This window comes from Aedes aegypti, chromosome 2 (assembly GCF_002204515.2).
Source record: "Aedes aegypti strain LVP_AGWG chromosome 2, AaegL5.0 Primary Assembly, whole genome shotgun sequence".
NCBI classification, from domain to species: Eukaryota; Metazoa; Arthropoda; class Insecta; order Diptera; family Culicidae; genus Aedes; species Aedes aegypti.
The window spans coordinates 404,738,084-404,751,638 of record NC_035108.1 but is presented as its reverse complement, the minus strand read 5'-3'; the positions used below and the strand labels follow the sequence as shown (position 1 = coordinate 404,751,638).

At 37.3% G+C, this 13,555-nt stretch overlaps 1 protein-coding gene across 10 annotated transcripts in view; it reads right to left on the bottom strand.

The window, feature by feature from the left end:
- The window catches only part of LOC5571857 (adenylate kinase isoenzyme 5), a 65,400-nt gene that overhangs the window by 37,019 nt on the left and 14,826 nt on the right, over positions 1 to 13,555 (bottom strand). The window contains exon 1 of one of the 10 annotated variants that reach the window (XM_021847244.1): positions 9,692 to 9,994. The exons of 3 other annotated variants lie outside the window; for them this stretch is intronic. The gene's annotated coding sequence lies outside the window, so the exon portion shown is untranslated. Of the gene's footprint in view, positions 1 to 3,876; positions 4,579 to 4,598; positions 4,741 to 4,761; positions 4,842 to 9,691; positions 9,995 to 13,555 lie in introns of those variants that run through there. 6 more of the 10 variants (XM_021847240.1, XM_021847241.1, XM_021847237.1 and 3 more) reach the window with 6 other exon arrangements.

Below are 13,555 nucleotides of genomic sequence, written 5' to 3'. Positions count from 1 at the left end.
CAAATCATCTTTAGGCTATATGGCACACTTAATTATTGTTTGAATAACACATTGCTAATAATTTCTGATCTGCCACACATTGGCACCAATTGTTTTCATTTTCAGATGCCCTCAATCTGCTGAATATCTTTGTCGAAGGTACCTTGAGGTAGGGAAAATTGAATATTTCTTACTAGCGCCAGGGGAAACCGTGAAAAATTTCAAATTTCTTCAATCCCGTCGCTTCAGATTTTTATTTAACCCCTCTACCAGCAGCTTCATTTTTTACCCCAAGGAAAAAATTCAAATCGCGATAACTTTTTTGTTTCTCGGTATTTTTGTACTATTTTTACATAAGTTCTCAAAAACCTTTTCTAGTTTTAGAATCTGTATCAACATTGATTATTGATCATCTGGATCCAGAGATATACCGAAAATCCTTGGGGGACCGACGCATAACCATAACCCATGTATATATCTCAGGCTACAGTATTTTCATCGTATCCGGATATTCACTCTTAGGAACAATACAATCATGAGAGTATGATGTGAAAAAATTATGCAATTTGGTGCAGCCGTCTTTGAGTAATGAACATTTATGTTGCTGATGTGGGCCCAGATAGCCGTAGCGGTAAACGCGTAGCTATTCAGCATGACCATGCTGAGGGTCGTGGGTTTGAATCCCACTGGTCGAGGATCTTTTCGTAAAGGAAATTTACTCGATTCCCAGGGCATAGAGTATCTTCGTACCTGCCACACGGATATACACATGCAAAAATGGTCATTCGGCAAAGAAAGCTCTCAGTTAATAACTGTGGAATTGCTCATAAGAACACTAATCTGAGAAGCAGGCTTTATCCCAGTTAGGACGTAGCACCAGAAAGAAGAAGAACGTGTTTCTGATACCACGCTGGCCAAATCAAGATCTAGAAAACTTCAAAAAACTTCAAATCGTAATTTTCAGATATCTCTAAGAATACTCAACCAATTTGTATAATTTTTTCAGAGTAGCTCCTTATTACATGGCAATGCTTAGCCCACATTTTATTTGGTCGATAAGTTGACGTAAAACAAAATGGTAACCCAAGATATTTTATATGGAAAATGTTGGTTCCCCAAGGAACATTGGAATATCTTTAAAACCAGATCACCAATCACCAATAATCAATATATTATCGCGATTTGAATTTTTTTTTCTTGTGCTAAAAAATGAAGCGGCCGGTAGAAGGGTTAAATTCACTAAATCGAAATCATACTGACGTCCAGTATTATTGTGCCATGGAACCGGTAAAACCTTATATAGTTATTTAGACCATACAAATTTGTTGTAATTGTACAAGACAAACAAACAATCAAGACAATGAGTCACTGATTTTAGGACTATAAAATCATGAACCAAATTACAAAAATTGAGACGTCATAAATTTGAAACTCGTCAATAATGTCTCTTGTAAAGCAAGTGAAGTAAGAGATTCGTCACAATTAGGGTCATATTTTATAAATCGAGCAGATTCATGCAACTTATCTGTAGTCACTGTTGAGTAAAACACATATTGCGTAAGTGACCAAGCGACTTCCGACTGACGATAAACTCGAGTGACGATAAAAAATTGTGTCTCGTGAGAAGTTTTTGGTCGACAAATATTCTACTCGAGTCATTTTGTTCGACTCGACTGATAAAATAGCGCAACAGTTTTATAAACTACTTATTAATCATGAAACAGCTTCGCAGACCCGCTGAGATGTTGTCACGGCCCTCTAAGAGACCGTGGAGCACCGGTTGGAAGGCGTTGGAATTTATCATCCTATGAACGTTAACATTTTGGTGTAGAAATTCCATAAAAACAAATAAAATTTTGTTTCAGTGTGTACTCAAGTGTTTATTTTGACAGCAGACGAAAGTTGAAATAAAAAAAAATATAAATTCCAAGCGATGCGTCGGATTGACATGGTGATACGCATTTTTTTTCTGCACAAATGGTCGGCGTTAAGTCAGAGTGGACCAAGTGACATTTTTGATATTTTGAGAAAAATGGGTTTGAAGTCTAACGCTCTGTAATTTTTGAACTCGTTTAAATTTCGGTTCAATATTTTTACACGTCTTTATGTTACTTTCAAACAATATAATGTGAAGTGATAATCATGAAAAATCATAATCCAAACCTCTGATAGAACGATTTTTTGATGGACTATGAGTACTTGGTCCACTCTGACTGAACCAACGACCACCGTTCAGTGAGCTGGTTCACTCTGACTGAACAATTTCTTGAAAAATAACAATCATTTAATGCTCGCATGGTCAAACTGGGTGCATATCTCTAAGATAAGCAGATTATCAAGACCCTTCGACACCAGTATCGTGAATTCTTGAATAATTCATATAGTAAATACCAAAATCAGTGGCATTACGATAGCTTGAAAAGTAGGGTTTCGCAGGGTCAGGACCAGAAATATTCAAATATGCGTTCAGTCAGAGTGGACCAAGTGAAAATCTTGAGTCCCGACCAAAATATGCTGGTCCAATAAGCGGATCGTAGGACATTCCATACATACACCATAGAACTACCGTAAACTTCTATCGGACTCTGAAATTAACTCAAAAATTGCAGTAATCAATCATTTTATTGCTTTTCAACACTTGGTCCGCTCTGTCTGCACAGAATTTGTTGCAATTTCTGACCACCCATCCGAATATGGTAAATGGTCAAAAATCAAAATCAAATGCATCGAATCATGTAATATTTATAAATTTCTATTGATGGATAAGTAGAATAATGATTCAATGTCGAAAAATCTGACAAATCTCCTGAAATGTCTTTCATTTCCTCGCATTCCTGAGCGCGCTGATCATTTTCGCTGTTATGGTAATAAGCACTTGGTCCATTCTGACTGCACACTTTTATCGATTTTTGTTGATCATCCAAAGTAAATTTATTACATATCTCTCGCAGTTTACAGCATTCTTCAAATCTGATCAAAGTGTAACGGAGGTAAAGTAAATTTTGCATCTAATGAGAGAATAATCTAATTTTCTCAAGTTTTGTACTTGGTCCCCTCTGACTTAACGGCGACCAAATGGTGTTCAGAAAAACTGTCATTCCGAGATTTGGCTAAACTCGCGAAGTGTCTAAATTGAGTTTTTTCAACGCTGTGGCGAAAACAGATATTCCTGACGACGTACGATACATCCCAACAGAAAAAAAAAATGGGAAAAATGATTTGGTATGGCAATCAATTTGCTCCTGCGTTATGAAAATACTACATATTTCACGACGGGTTCAATCAACAGCGAAAATTACAGAACTAAATGCATTAAAAAGTGAACTATGCCCCATTGAAATACATTGGGCAATAATCAAACGGCATCTTAAGATGGATGGAAGAGAAGCAAGCTCCATCGATTTTTTTCAAGAAAATGTGATCAGCAGCACAACGAAAAGTTACGGAAAAAGTTGTGCAGAACCTTAATAGAAAAGTAAGAGCATTATTCAGCAATGCTCAATAAATGTTCAAATTTATGTGAATTTGGACGAAATTACGTTGATTTCCATGCATTTTAGGTGAACTCATGAATTTGTTCGAAAATAAACAGTTTACTGTAGAAAACACGTATCCACTTTCTTAAGGCTAAGTAGCCCGTCATTCGTTTTGGCAGCGATGATGACTTGGAAGCTTGCAATTTCAAAGTGATAAAATTCTGTTTTGAAAGTTTGTATTGGCTTGAAAAAGGATCACTGTACGCGCTAACATGCGTAAAGTATGCTGATAGTTTTTCAGCTGTGTCAGTGTAAAACCAACTGATTTTCTTTGATTCAAAACCGTGAGATGAATTAGCAACAACCATCAACAACGCGTACAAATTTCAATGACGGCCTACTTCGCCTTAAATGAACAGACTTTACCACTTCCAATGAATGAAGAGCTGTAGTAGCTAAATTATGTTCAGGATTCAGTAAATATGTCCAAACTATGTTTACAGGATACCCCTAATCGAACTTTCCGAAGAGTATTGAAGGTCGTGCAAGTTGAGCTAAGTAATGGTTAACTTAGATTTCATTCCAGGACATCGCCATTAGCTTTGTTCATGAGCACAGAATTGTTATGTTCCACACTCGTTAGACCGAGGAGACGTCTCTAAACGGACAACATCATAATTAGCCATCATGATAATGCTGTTGTCCTGAACTCAACGAATGCCAACATGTATGTACAACATGCATGATGCGTTCGCGTGGTTTGTGCCTTGGTGATGGTCAAAACAGAAAAAATGGAATATTAGTCCTCGCTTTGGTCCTGTTGATTCGACATGGTAAACAGCAGCACTACAATGTCACGATTTCTTCAGGGCTTGTATGTAATTGGTCCGGTGGGGTTTCATTAGCACTGTTTTTCGAAACACCGCTTTCAACACGACAAATCGTTATAAAATCCTTACAAGGATACCTCGCACTCATCACAAAAGGGGATTCACAGTACACCGGATTCAACGGAGGCAACCCGACGGCGCAACGACAAGGACGAGACTCGAACGACGGATCGACGACAGGCAGCACATGTTAACCGTTCCAAATGCCGCCACTCACTGTCAATGTCGGATGAGCCGGGTGGAGCTTTTTTACCTATTTCCTATTGGTTCACCCGGCAATTCACAGCCCGAAGTAACCGTGCATCACTCGCGCAGAGACATGTGAGCGTATGTAGTCTTTGTGTACTAATCGTGTACGGGAACCGAGAGTCCGAACGGTTGGAAAAAAGCGCGTGTTAATAATTGATCGGGAGTACCTATCCGTCTCGAAGCCCTCCGTCCTGCTCCTCGTTGGTCGCGCTCGGTACAATCGGAACGGAACCGAAACAGTCGAATGTGGTGGGCGTTTGTTTGAAGACTGTCCGGTGGAGCAACGCGTACCAAGATTTAAAAGCATGTGGGTCATCGCTTTCCGGAAAACGACTTGGGGGCCTAGCAGTGTGGTTGCGAAGGGATCATTACAGACGGAAGATGGGCTTGATGGGGGAGCATAGGTATCATCTTTTCCACGATGAATCATGTAATAACAGGTGTTCTGTAGATTAACACGAAATTCAATTATATGAATTTGGTGAAACTTTTGCTTCCAATTGTTTCAAATTATTTTTTACTACACTCAAACAAAATAGTCAATCTTAATTTTCATTAGTATTTGACTCAGCTGTATCTCAGAATCATACTCACGAGGTATTCGTTGTATTTTGCTCAGCAAGAATTGATTACTGGTTTCAATATAAAACCAGTTATTTTCGAATCGAACAAGGCTCTCAATGATAGCATAGGCAAAGAAAGTTTCTGTTCGTCTTATACAATATTTTCATAACCGATATTGACATATCACTTTTAATTTAATCAACGTGAATTATGTGTCCTTGTCGAAAGTGATCATAATCTGATTACAGATATTAGGATACCGTTGGTAACCTGCAATAAACATCTGCTTAGGCTTCACTTGGTTCATGGCATTTGATGTTATGAATCTGTCTTCGGTATTTTAAAGCTGAGTTTTGCTAATCATCCAAATCTAGCCAAGCCTCATTTGGAGACGGAAGAATCATATGGGACAAAATTAGCTTCTAGGTTATTCTAAAACATCGCCAATCTAAAGTGCTCACTTACTCTAAATCCCGCACATTGGCGAAAATCGTGCCAGAATAAAAAAAAATTCCGTTAAAAAGTTTCTACTTCATAGATAAAATGCAATCTTTGCGAAACAGAGCAAGTAAAATAAGGACAAAAAACTTTATATTTTTTTTTAATAAAATCCTCATCTTTACGAATACGGAAGAAATGTGTTCAAGTAGAGTGATCAAAGTATTTTGGACATACCGTTTTGCGAATGTAATTTGGCCATTTGCAGCAAAAGCAAATGGAAGTGGCCAAATTATATACGCGTAACGTACTTTCAAAAACACAAAAACACCCTAGTAGTGTTAAGGTTGTTTTTTAAAACCAGCTTAATACAAATAGTTTCAATTGCTGATAGGGTGTTTCAAACATGTTAGTACTGTAATGTCCCTTGAACCGAGAGAGGACAAAAACTTCTTGTGTTTCGTTTCTATCGGACATCGTCACTCGAATGTTGCACAGCCCAACTTGCTTGATTTCTTTGACCGTTTTGAACTTTTGGTTCAATTCGGTAAAGATCAGCAAAAGATTGAGAAGTTTATCGATTTTTCAAAAGAAAACCGTGTAGGCACTTTCAGGATACTGGATACCTTACTCTGGACGCCTCAAGGGGACCGTTCGAGTTGCATTTTTCATGATTAACGTTTTCCTAATGGGTCATATTAATTTTATCGACTACCGTCAGTGCTGGGAATGGTAATAGTAGTAGGCTTGAATTTCGCGTAATTTACTTTCCCAGTACAGTAGTTCAAAAACGTGAATCTCATCAAGTAGCCTATGTTGGGTGCATGAATTTTCTAAATCGTTAGTGTCATTGAAGGCTCTAAATGCGGGAAATGCTGCAGGAAATAGAACATTTTTCTACAGTAATTTTGGGTTGCCCTTAGCAACGGGTGTTTTGCAATTTTCAAGGCTCTTTGCCTACAGCACCGGTAGGCGTGAGTTTCACTGGCTTCGTTGACTGCGATTGACTTTGTTTGGCTACTGTAGAATGAATTTCAGATTTTTTACCAACCCTGACTACCGTATCATCCGGAAGATCAGGTGGATCATCTGACCCTTCCATCTCCGGATGGAAGGCTTTGCCAAGAAAGTATCAAAAATGAACCTCTGATCACGTGTTTAATCCAACCTCGAACAACAACGAAAGGAGCGACTTTCATCTTTTCACACCAACATCTTCTAAAGAGATACTTTTCAAAAATGGTTTCAATCGCGTGTCAATAAATGCATCTGTAACTTACCTGGTTCTAGTTCGGTTGCATATCAATATCAAGGCTCATAAAGTTTGATTGCCGTTCAAATGAACATGCATTTCACTCCTTGTTTGACGTTCAACATTTTAAAACGACAAAATTTGCTGCAAATGTCCCTTGCAAATAGCATTGAAATCAAATTTATCAAGATGTTTTCAGCAACTTTTCAAACATACTCTTGAAGCTTCTCCCAAAATGCCGGTTTTAATGTTATGTTTCAAATTACTTTCATTAAAAGCATCCGCAACTTGCATTCGATTTTCGTTCCCATAGCCACAACTCAAGAAAATTCATCCCAGTTGCGAGAAAGTTGCACTAAAGTACGTGTATGACAGCTAGAAGTTTGTTTGTTTCAATCTAGTTGTAATATGGTTGAGTTGCACCTTACGTATCATTTAAAAACAAAAACATAGTCTAGCAACAGTTTGTTTGTTTGTGTTTGTCACAACCCTACACCTTCTTCGGCTCTCTGAGATGCCCAACGGGAGAGTCGTGGGATCGAAGCCCACCAGAACGATTCTATTATTTTTCACAATTTTACAACTCAATTTGTCCAAATTGACTTTTGTGTCTACGACCTTCAGGTATTTTCAAAAACACCGTCGGCTGGTTTAAGCCGAAATAGACATGACAACCCTAGTTAAGTTTTTTTCACCAGTGTTGTAAACAACAGAACAGCGCAGAAACTATTCGAGAAGTTTGCCCAAGGTTTAAATACCACGAATCCAATCAGCGATTCTTCCAGGGATTTTTTCAGCTTTCTTCTGTTAAGCTGTTAAGAGCATATGTAAAAATTACACCCCAGATTTTATAAAAACATACCTCAAAGTAGGGGGAGATCCCCCAGTACCGGACACTTAAGCCGCTAAATTCATAATTCAAATAATATTGGTTTTATGTGATTCTGTTACCCATTTATGTTAAAAATTACCATTTTTTGTAGCATACAGAAATAAATTTGACAATATTAATATGAAATTTGACATTACATTTTGATGACATTTTTGATCGATCGAAAACTTTTTTTATATATGCTGAAAAATAACACATTATAAGATGTTGTTCTGAATATTTATACTTCTTATTTTTATTGCATGTTTGATACCATGATCGACGAAATCCATGAAAAATTAATATATTTTCAGACACTGGTGCAAAAATTACAAAGATTTCATATAACAAATCAAGCTGTCCGAAACTGGGTGACAAGGGGTGCTTGACCAAAATTGTAATTTGTCCATATTTAGTTTTAACATGGTACAAAATACATTCATACTTTTAATTATGATTATATTTGATCATGCTTGCGGGATCAAAACTATTTTCCTATTTTCAAAATAATTAGTAATTGAGCTCAAACTTAGGGCGATACGTCATTGTTTTAAAGATTTTCGAACATCTCTTTTAAAAAAGGCATGCATATTTCAAGGATGTGTTATTCTACGCAAATATTACTCTCTATAATAGCTTTCTTTTCTTCTATAATATACCATTATGATTGGACAATGCACAGTGGTCCAGGAATCACATTTACGCGGAAAGATGCATTTTGAGTTTTAGAATGAAACCTTAGACGAAAACGGTCTTCTACAAAGTTGTTTGTACTGTTTAAGCCCTTTGTATGGTGTTATTGAAAATTAGGGTGGACCACATTTTCATAGAAATTGTGTAACTAACTTTCTTATTTGTAGAAATTATATTATACATGCTTCAGCAAAGATGTAGACCATTCAATTTCAAGCAACTTTGTTAGAAAAGTTTTGTTGTATCTCTTAAACTGACCGATTTTGAGCTTTTTTCCTACGGTGACATAGGGTGGTCCGAACAAAACTGGTTTTCTGGCTCTAACGTTTTCAATTCAAATTAGTCTATGAAACACTTTTAGAACTTTGAAAAATGCGTAATTTTGTGAGTGAAGAAACTCGCTATCTTCTTCCGTTTGGGAGTTATTGTTGTTTTTCTCACAAAAACAAGCCTGTTTTGATTGTGAATATCTCTGATTGAGGCAAACATAAAAATAATTTTTGATTTTCTGAAAATTTTTAAAGAATGTTGCACAAATTTATCACAGTGTTAACATTTTGAGGTTTCTCAAACGATAACTTGTAGGTAACTTTACTGTAATTCCTAATTATTTTGTTCTGGTGGTTTGTCCATTAATCCACCAGAAATTTTAGCACAATATATTCTGTGCGAATTCCCGTTGAAATGTATGATCCAAACTATAGTTCTAAGGGAATGTATTAATAATATTTTTTTAATAAAGGCAATACATAAAGATAGATGAAATGAATAGAAAGATAATCAACAGTTAAAGAAACAACCTTTAAAAAATAATTCTACATAATCGTAGCTTTAGCTTAAATGTCTGATGCTACTAACTAAAATAGATCTAATAGATCTTGGTAGGCTTTTTAGAAGCACTCACTTTTCTTCACAATCAATATTTCCACAGTATTCATTTAGACAGATGTAACGCTCATGTTTTACATTTTTTTCTGGATTGTACACATCAGATATTCGATTAATGGTAATCCAATCCGAGAAACTTCATTCTTAAAGATTAAATTTTGAAGCAGTTTGAAGGAATATAAATCCATGTTATTGAAGGATAATTTACAGGAGGATTGTTCCATAATTCATCGCACGCTTCAAAGGAGGCGATTAGAAAGTCGATTATATATTTTTGTATCATATATATTGTCATATAATCAAAAGTACAAAAACTAAGAGATGGATCAAGTAGTTAATTATGAGTAGAATGAGCATATGATGATGTATGATGAATTTTTGGAACACTTACCCTAATCACAAACGATTATCAATTTTTTTGAATGGAAGTTATGTTATTGTAGCATTATTCCAGAAACACTTTTATTGATTGTTGTTAGTTTATCACCTATCACATATCACTTCTAAAATCAGGTTCTGATTCAGATAGCATAATATAGTCGGATTATTATATTATTTTCTGATCCGACTTTATAAAACCAAAATATGGCCAGTAAACATCAATAGGAGGTTCTTCTCTTGCTTGCTCAGTTTCGACTACCAGCTGCATCGAAGTCATTCCAACAGAGTTCGGAAACAAAATCCTGTAAAGGTCAAGAAAGCTATCCAATATGTTCTCTCAGTTATATAGAGCTCTGTTTGACATATAATATCAATAAAAACTCAAAATTCAAAAGTCGGTTACTGTTTACTTTGAAGGCAGTTGTTTCTATTTGACTTTAGCGAAAAATCGATTTTATAACTGCTTTAATGATAGCTCAAACACTATCGATTTTTTAAATTTGTTTAACTGTCAAAATTCTTTCCGCATTCAATAAATAATAAACATGATTTGTTGAGTCGCAGTTTCAATCAATCACATTTAATTAACCACTACCCACTTGTTTGTAAGCCATACTCATTACTCATCCTGATGTGTCTAGGGAAAAAAATACCCCTACAGACTACTTAAACACATACATAAAATTCCACCCATGTCACCTGGAAAACGATTATGAACGAAATCGATAAACGACTCGTCGTCACGTCCCATCATCAAACCCAACACGTGTCCACATCTCAGCTTAAATTATTAACGACTAGGTATCATCCAGTTTAGAATTTTTAACCTCCATGGAACTTGGATTTAACTTTCACCTCGCTGGGGCCTTCGAGGGTACAATATCATTCGTGACGGATGTCGTGTTAAAATTTCCAACAGTCAAGTGAGACAAAAGTACCAAACATCAATTATTTACTTTGTCTCGCTAGTTGGATAAAAGTTTCTCCAGTTGTTGGTGCTTCATTTCGTCAATTTGAGCGCCGGGTGCAGATGGAAGTGTCAATTTACCGATATATGAGGACAGGCACATGGGAAAACCAATCACACATGCTGTTTGATTCGTCTGAAGGATCTTCTACTGGTGGTGAAATTGTCATCCATCCTTACACCGTGTGTAGTGTAATGTCTACTTGGATAGAGCTGACTTACTTGAGAGGTGGGTAGAGGTGAGTAACAAAATAACGATAAATTAAGAAAGAAAATGCAATCATAACTAGTTTTATCGTTAACATGTTATTGGTAAATGCTGGGCATGGCGTACCATTGGTACCTCGCGTACCTGAAGGAACAAAATAGACCCTTCTGTATGGCCCTTAGCCTCCTGCCCAGCCATTCCTATCTCTCGGTACTGGCCGGGGTACAAGCATCCTTTGGGAAAATCTGGTAACCAACCCCAGTGGGAACTTTGGTCGTATGCTGACAGGAAAGGTGGGGTTTTCTTTTATTTCTGGAAACCTGGAACGTCTGTATTCTATGTTAGGAGCAGCTCACAACAGCGTCTGTTTCCCATGTCAGGGGCGGCTGATCATCGTCCGAGTGCCAGAGAAGGACTCTAAGCTAAACTGTGTACTATGACCCTCCGAATGGTTCTCTGGAAATTTAGGGGGTTGGTGTCAAGCCATGCAAGCCAGCCGCAAAAAAATCAAGCAACGAATAATCAACGAGAGAATACAAACCGGGATAATCGGGGAAAACCACAGCGACGGAAATGGACTAGCGATTGGAAACTCGGTACGTGAGACTGCAAATCTCTCAACTTCATCGGGAGCACACGCATATTCGCCGATGTGTCGAAGGACCGCGGATTCAGCATCGTAGCGTTGCAGGAAGTGTGTTGGAGGGGATCAATGGTGCGAAAGTTTAGCGGTAGCCATACCATCTACCAGAACTGCGGAAACACACACGAGCTGGGAACAACTTTAAGGTACAAGTTGAGGATCGAAGGCCGGTTCATCAACTTCAGCAAAATAAATGAAGCACTGATGATGATAAAGACACTCTTTACGCGAGTACGATAGTTGCCCAAGCCTCGACGTCAAAATAATCATAGGAGATCTCAACGCTCAGGTTGGCCAGGAGGAGGAGTTCAGACCGACTATTGGAAAGTTCAACGCTCACCGATTGACGAAGAAAACGACTTACGACTAATTGATTACGGTGCCTCCAAGAATATAACCATTCGCAGCACCTACTTTCAGCACAGCGTCCCATACCGATACACCTGGAGATCACCACAGCAGACAGAATCACAAATCAACCGCGTTCTGATTGATGAACGACACGTCTTCGACATTATCGACGACAGGACCTATCGTAGCGCTAACTATCTGGTGATGGTCAAACTACACCAAAAACTCCTGGTTTTTAACAGAGTAATTTGCAAATTACTCAACGAATCTCTCCACATCCTTATCCAATTTACATCAGATTTCTAGAGTAACACATGCAGAACAGTTTTGGAAGAAAATTTTTCTGAAGAAATTTAAGCATAACCATAAGATAGATAGATAGATAGATAGACCGTACCATTCGTAGTTGCTACTCCGTGATTGACCAGAACAATCGAAGTTGCACTGAGATTTAATGAATGGGGCTTGGGATTAGCTTACCATTCTCAAAGTGCACAAATCGAGAGCTCAAATTTTTAAAGTCTATGACGGCGCCGGCCACGTCCTTACGGTCATCGGGGAAGGGAAGGAATGTTAGTGTGACTACCGTTTTTACTAGAGATGTTTCAATTATTCAGAAAATACGAATTCTCGAATCAAATTTCCAGGATATTTATGCTTTTCAGTTCACGGTATTTTTTGCTATGTAGATATCAAAAAATTGCGTTTTAGCGGTAACCAATCGAGCGACAGTCGGACGATTAATCTTTCGGTTGTTGCGCGATTCAGATCCGTAAAATGTAAAATGATTCAGAATATTCTTCTCCACGTTAGAATCATTGAAAAAGTTTTTTTTTTTAAATTTTTTATTACCATTCAAATTTTGAGGGGGTACTGGATGATTCGGACCCACCTCACTCTGTTCTTACACTCAAAAATGAAACCTCGAAAACCATCATCGAAAAACCGTGACAATCAACTTCACCCTCTTTTACGGTGCTCACTCTCAATCGAAAGTGCAAATCTTCTCTCACGGTAGCCAGTTTGTGTGCGTTTCTCGCGTTTGCGCAAATTTATTTCATAGGTATTTATGTTGTGTGTTCTGGCATGCAGATAAACAAACGGAGAGTCAACTTTCTAGATCTTACTACCATTCAGTTGAGTGCATGAATGCATGTGCTAGTGTGGAAGAGAGAATGCACTTGTTGGATGCATTTGTGGTTATGCATGCTTTGCAAAATGCTGTGAATGATTCTCTGATACTTTTAAAATCATTTTATTAGCTCTTGGCCAATACTATCGATAATATATTATTACATTATTAATTTTTAAGAGGAAGATAATTTCCGTTTACCAAATAATCGAAAGCAATATTTTCACTCAGAATGGAAGCATTGAACATGAAAATTCATCACTTAGTATCTTTGACTCGCTGTCTGAATAGAAGTAACAATAATTTTCATGAACATTTCTCGCATAACTTATGATCTCGCCCTAAAAGCCATTGGTAACCATGTGTGTAGTTCATTGTTTCTGAGCATTTGAATGGATTTACACGTTGTTTAACAACTCTATGGTGAAGAAAGTATCATTATCTACCTACCAGCGATGTTGGTTTGGATGTTTATTCCTTCACTTCCTCAGAAACAACGAACTACATACATGGTTACCAATGGCTTTTAGGGCGTTATCTCAGAGTATGCGAGATTTCATTGAATTTGAATGA